Source organism: Hippopotamus amphibius, chromosome 5 (genome assembly GCF_030028045.1).
Source record: "Hippopotamus amphibius kiboko isolate mHipAmp2 chromosome 5, mHipAmp2.hap2, whole genome shotgun sequence".
NCBI classification, from domain to species: Eukaryota; Metazoa; Chordata; class Mammalia; order Artiodactyla; family Hippopotamidae; genus Hippopotamus; species Hippopotamus amphibius.
Genome location: NC_080190.1, coordinates 12,026,582 through 12,032,624, shown reverse-complemented (window position 1 = coordinate 12,032,624; position 6,043 = coordinate 12,026,582). Strand labels below are relative to the sequence as shown.

The following is a 6,043-nucleotide window of genomic DNA, read 5'->3' as shown; positions in this document are numbered from 1 at the left end:
TATATAAGATAAAAAGGATTTTATATAAACAGATAAGCTTAAAGAAGAAAATGACCCATTTCAAGAATGGGTTTAAAGCAAGAAGTAACCACTGTTAATCTTGCTTTAAACTTTCAGGAGGTTTATGTAGTATCGCCTGGTGGCTAAGAGCATGGAAGTCCAGAGTCAGAGCGCCATTACTTATTGACTCTGTGATCTGGAAAATTCACTGATACTTTGATTCAATTTTCTCATCTGTATAATTGGGATAAAAATATTATCTTCCCTACAGTGTTTTAGGAGGATCCAATGAGATAACACGAGTAAAATCTTAAATTAGTGCCTGGTACCTGGTAAGTGTTCAATAAATATTAGCTATTTATATCCTATATAAGAGTATACAATTAAAATGGAATTAATTGTATATACTGTTTTATACCCAGCTTTTTATTTAATAGCATATTGTACATATTTTTCTGTACAAATGCATGCACATCTTTTCATCTTTCTTAATGGCTGTATAATCTTCCATCGCGTCAGTATTTGATAAATTACCAGGTAGGACTGAGCATGGTGGAACTACCTGCCAAGCTCCAGGTGGGTTTGGGTGCTGTCTTTCTACTTCTGTGTGTACTTATGCAATTAATTGCATTTTAAAATTGTTATATAAAAATTAGTGGGAACAATCTAAATGTTCATTGACAGATGAATGGATAAAGAAGATGTAGGACATATGCATAACGAAACACTACTCAGCCATAAAAATGAATGAAATAATGCCATTTGCAGCAACATGGGTGGACCTAGAGATTATCATACTTAGTGAAGTAAGTCAGAAAGAGAGAGACAAATACCATATGATATCACTTATGTGTGGAATCTAAAATATGACACAAATGAACTTATCTATGAAACAGAAACAGACTCACGGACATAGAGAGCAGACTTGTGGTTGCCAAGGGAGAGAGGGGGTTGGGGAGGGATGGATTGGGAGTTGGGATTAGCAGACGCAAACTATTATATATAGGATGGATAAACAAGAGGTCCTACTATATAGCACAGGGAACTATATTCACTATCCTGTGATAAATCATAATGAAAAAGACTGTAGAAACATATATATGTATAACTGAATCACTTTGCTGTCCAGCAGAAATTAACACAGCATTGTAAATCAACTAAACTTCAATAAAATAAAATTTTAAAGAATTAGTGGAAATGAAAAACTAAAGGTCTGATATTAATGGTAAGAATTATTGATTTTATAAGTGCATTGTACTTGAGAGAAAGATGGAAAGCAATATATATTTGATTTTGAAGAGCATGTACAAAATGGAGGAAAAATATTGCCTATATTTTTCCATGCCTAAAATGCAGGTCTAAGTAGAAATTTCATGCTTTATCTCTCAGAGAACAGAAGCCCTCTTCCAAAACATATTATTTATTTTCAGCTTTCACACATTTGACTAATGTCTGAAAGGAAGGTCCTGACTGCAAGCATCTCTTGACAGCTTTAGAAAGAAATATGAGTAAGTGCAGATGGCCAGGCTCATAAGAGACAGATGGAAAGTCAAAGCCATGTGGAATTATGCAGGCTTTCCTAGTGCTCAAATTCTATAGCATTGAATCCCTTAGTGACCCCAAATCTCTCTTATCACCAAAGGTCTGTCCTCTGAGGATTGACAGACCAGGCACACAGTGGGGGGCCTGGTGTGAGATCCTTGAAGAGATGCAGGCTGAGTTTGGGAAGAAACCCCCCTGGAGCCGGTAACATGGTCTTGGATGGAAACAGCTTTTGCTTTCATTCTGGAGTGAGGGTAGAGGGAAAAATTGTGTTAAAAAAAAAAAAAAAAACTCTACGGAAATGAGAGAGTAACCCCTATGTGGGTCTAGCATGCTTAACACTTAGTAAGTGATCATTGAATAATGAGCGGATGAATGAATGGACTCCTTTTTGTCAAGTAAAGGAAGCAGAAGAGTATCACTTACTGTTTTAATACAGCTATTCTGGTTGTATACTTATAAAGTTGCCCTGTAATCTTTTCACTGTATCTTTACCTTGATTTAGAGGAAAGGAGATGAAGGGAACTGACATTAGGAGGTGGGGCTGCTGCAAAAGGTGATGCAGAAACTGCGTAATATGGCATCCTTGGCATTGCACAGTGCGCTACCTGTGCAGCTGTACACAATGGTCCCAGCTGTTGGGTGCCTCCCATGTTTGCAGTACATGGTATCATATCATCACATAATATTATTACATCAAATCTCCCTAAGACCTCTGTGAGGTGGAAATCACCCCTATTTTGCAACTAAAGGAATATTGATTCAGAAAAGTTGAAAAATGTCCCAAGGTAGCACAATCAGATGGGAGGAAGTGGTGGAATGTGAGAGGGAACTTGAGTCTGAGTCTGACTCAACTCAGCTCCCTGCTAAGCTCTTTCAATCTTCCCAGAGAGTTTGGAGATGAATACATCTGAACACAAACTGACCATTCCCCCCAACCCCTCCCCCATCACAAAACATATGCAATTCACAAAAGCTCTGCATTGCTTCATTGAATAATGGTTTTTGTGCCTCATTTGGCTGCCAGAGCCTGGCTCTCCTGAAGTTTGGAGCAGAATTATGGCTTTGGCTGGACCCTGAGTTCTTCGATCTAGAATTTGTGCACTGAATCCTGTGCTCTCCTTTGAATTTCTTTTCCTGGGTTAGCTCAAGGGTCTTTTCCTTCCCTCTTCTTCCTCGAAGTGTCTCTTCATCTTGGGTGAGAGGCCTGGGGGTCCCTGTATTACTTAGTGCTCCGGATCCTTCATAGCTGGGGCCAAAATTCTAAAATTGAGCTAGTAGAGACTTCAAAAGAGAAAAGGAGAGCCCACTTCTGATCAAAGAGCAAGACTCTGATGAGGATGCCCTCAGGCCGCACGTGCAGCACTGGAAGGAACTGGCAGGGGAGCCAGCTGCCAGCCCACCTGGGCCTCTTGCAGAAAGATGTGCTCAGGACAGAGAAGGATGCTCACTGGTGCCATTTGGGAGGCCCAGGCTGGGGCCAGGGCAGTGGGGGACCTTCCTGAGGCCATCGGGCCTTAGAAATCTGGAGCAGGAGACACATACCGAAAGAGAACTTTGCAAGACGGAGGCTTGGGGGCGAGGGGCACGTTATCACTTCTGAGGACCCCTTTCCAGCTCTTTCAAGGATGCCTCTTGTCCCCTTGGAGAGGTCCCACCTTGAGGGGTGGTCCTCTGTCTCCCACTGATCTATGTGCTGGCTCTATCCTCAGTGCCCTCTCTAGGAGGGCACTCACATGCTGTGTTTAGTGACTGGGGCTCCACTTGTTTCTGGTACTAGAGGTTTTATTCATTCCTGCCTTCCTCACCTTCTGCTCTGGACCTGCCATTCTCCTTGCTGGGGAACGTTCATTTTTTTTTTTTTTTAATAAATTTATTTATTTATTTATTGGCAGCGTTGCGTCTTCGTTGCTGCACAGGCTTTCTCTAGTTGCGACTGGCAAGGGCTACTCTTCGTGGCGATGCGTGAGCTTCTCATTGTGGTGGCTTCTTTTGTTGCAGAGCGTGGGCTCTAGGTGCGTGGGCTTCAGTAGTTGTGGCTTGTGGGCTCAGTCATTGTGGCTCACAGGCTCTAGAGCACAGGCTCAGTAGTTGTGGTGCACGGGCTTAGTTGCTCCTCAGCATGTGGGATCTTCCCAGACCAGGGCTTGAACCGTGTCCCCTGTGCTGGCAGGCAGATTCTCAACCCCTGTGCCACCAGGGAAGCCCCTGGGGAACATTCTTGCCTCATCTACCAGGAGAAGACAAGCTTGGGGCTGGAGGCCTGGCATGGAATGGGGAGGCAGAGCAGTCAGGGTAAGAAGCACTGGGTGGGGATTGGGAAACCCCTGGGAGCTCAGGATGCTTTAGCTGTAGAGGAGGACAGATGAGGAGGATGGATGAGAAGGATGAAGAGGAAGAGGAGAAGGAGGAGAGGGAGAGGGAGGAGGCGGAGGAGGACTCTCGGGGACAACAAGCAAATCACAATGATACTAATAACACTTGTATTAGCAACAGACATAAAAGTTGTTCCATTTGGTGCTCAGGAAGTCATCTGTGACATCCATGGAGTAATTCAGCAGAGTGATTTAGAAATCCAAGACAGAGTCAAAGATGCTAAGAAGTGAGTGGGTAGCGAAAAAACAGATGCAGCGGGTATAAACCCCTATTCTAAAGTCTGGCCAAACTTCTGAGAATTCTGAGATTCCTATTCCATCCCCATCAGCATCATTAGTTGCAGTGGATACTTTCAATTAGTCCCACACTTAGACGTCCACAGCTTCTTCCCTCACACTGTTCAAGGCTATTACCAGGAAGAAAAGGGGGAAACCACTCAGTTGGGATCTTCTTTATAAATTTTCATCAAGAGACAATCAGCAAAACTGCTGAGTTGATTCCAAGAGCTGCAGCGTAGGGTCCAATGACAAAAATGAACTCCACCCGAATCTCTAAGCGAGGGTGGAGATGAGGCTTTTGTCCTTCAGCGTGAAGGTCTTCACAGATTTGCATGGGATGGGAAAACTTGAGTCGTCCCCTTACAACTGCATTCTTTGCTGAGAACTGCAAAGAAAAATCCTTTTTCCTTCCTGTCGGGACTCTTCTGGAGCTCTGCTCCTGGATTAATATCATAGTAACACTTTTAATTTACTCTCATAGAGAAGAACATAGCAGCCCAGAGAAGGCCACTCAGATCTCTTCCTTTGGGAGCAAAATCGACTCACAGCCCCAGCTGCTGGCCCTGGATCTGGCCCCGGATCTGGCCCCGAGTTTGTTGAAGCCACACTTCACTTCTCTCAGGCTGCTCCCGGCCGACAAGCCTGTCGGGGACCCCCAAGGCAGACCCATTCCTGCAAGAAGCAGGACTCCTCACACACACTTGAGCTTGAGAATGCCCCATTGTCTTGCTGAAACTCTCTTGGTGACTCCTCTCCCCTTCACAAAATTGTGTGTGGGGGGGGGTAGGGTGGCTGCAAGTTCCAACTTTCTAACCACCTGGGGGTTCCTCTGGCAACCAGTCCCACCCTGAAACCACCTAGGGGTCCATCAAGAGTCACCTCTTTGCTCTTTTACCAAGGACCCGCCAACGTGAGCTGCATTCACACCAAAACAGTGAAGAAGGCGGCAGGGTCATCATTAAGACATACTACACGTGCCTGGGCAACGACTTCCACACCAACAAGCACATGTGCGAGGAGATCACATTATTCCCAGCAAGAAGCTCCGCACAAGATCACAGGCTACGTCACGCATCTGCTGAAGCAGATTCAGAGGGGCCTCCTGCAGCTTGCTGGAGAGGCAGCTCCAGCAAGCTGCAGGAGAAGGAGGGAGAGACGAGAGAGAATTACGCGCCTGAGATCTTAGCCCTGGGTCAGGAAGTCAGTGAAGTAAACCCTGACACTAAGAAAACGCTGAAGCTCTTGGACTTTGGCAGTCTGTCCAACCTTCAGGTCGCTCTGCCTACAGTTGGGATGAATTTCAAAGCACCATGTGGAGCTTTTTGGATCTTTCTGTTCTGTAATATTTTCAATAAACATCGGACATAAAAAAAAGTCACCTCATTAAGATAAACTCACATATGGTTAAAAGGGGCTTATTATGAATAACAAAAGACACGCCTCTCGCCCCTGGCACCCAGGGAATCCAAGAATTTTAGCTCTGTGCCAGGAACTGGGGGCAAAGACCAAATTCATTCTTGTCCCAGAAACCAAAACACACTTTTGTTGTGAGAAACCAGGTTGAACTAACATGGCTAAGAGAATGGATTCTGTGCGTAAATTCTTTCCCTACTGTTGTAAAATAAAAGTGAGGAAACATTTTTGCCAATGCAAGAGTTAAAGGAGGAAGGCTTGGGACATAGTACCTTATGCTAAACACCCGCCACCCCTCTCTCTCATCTTCCTGCACAGACGATAACCGGTTAATGTAACCTATTCAAGGTGGACCACTTTCTACCTTCTTGGAATTTTTCATACTATCCAAGAGTCTTGACTACACCTCTCTGCTTGTCCCTATTTTCTTTTAA

General features: G+C 44.4%; 1 pseudogene; it reads left to right on the top strand.

Annotated features, from left to right (window-relative positions):
* The first annotated feature begins 4,007 nt into the window (after nucleotides 1-4,007).
* Nucleotides 4,008-5,564, top strand: LOC130854177 (40S ribosomal protein S17-like; annotated as a pseudogene).
* Nucleotides 5,565-6,043: the final 479 nt, after the last annotated feature.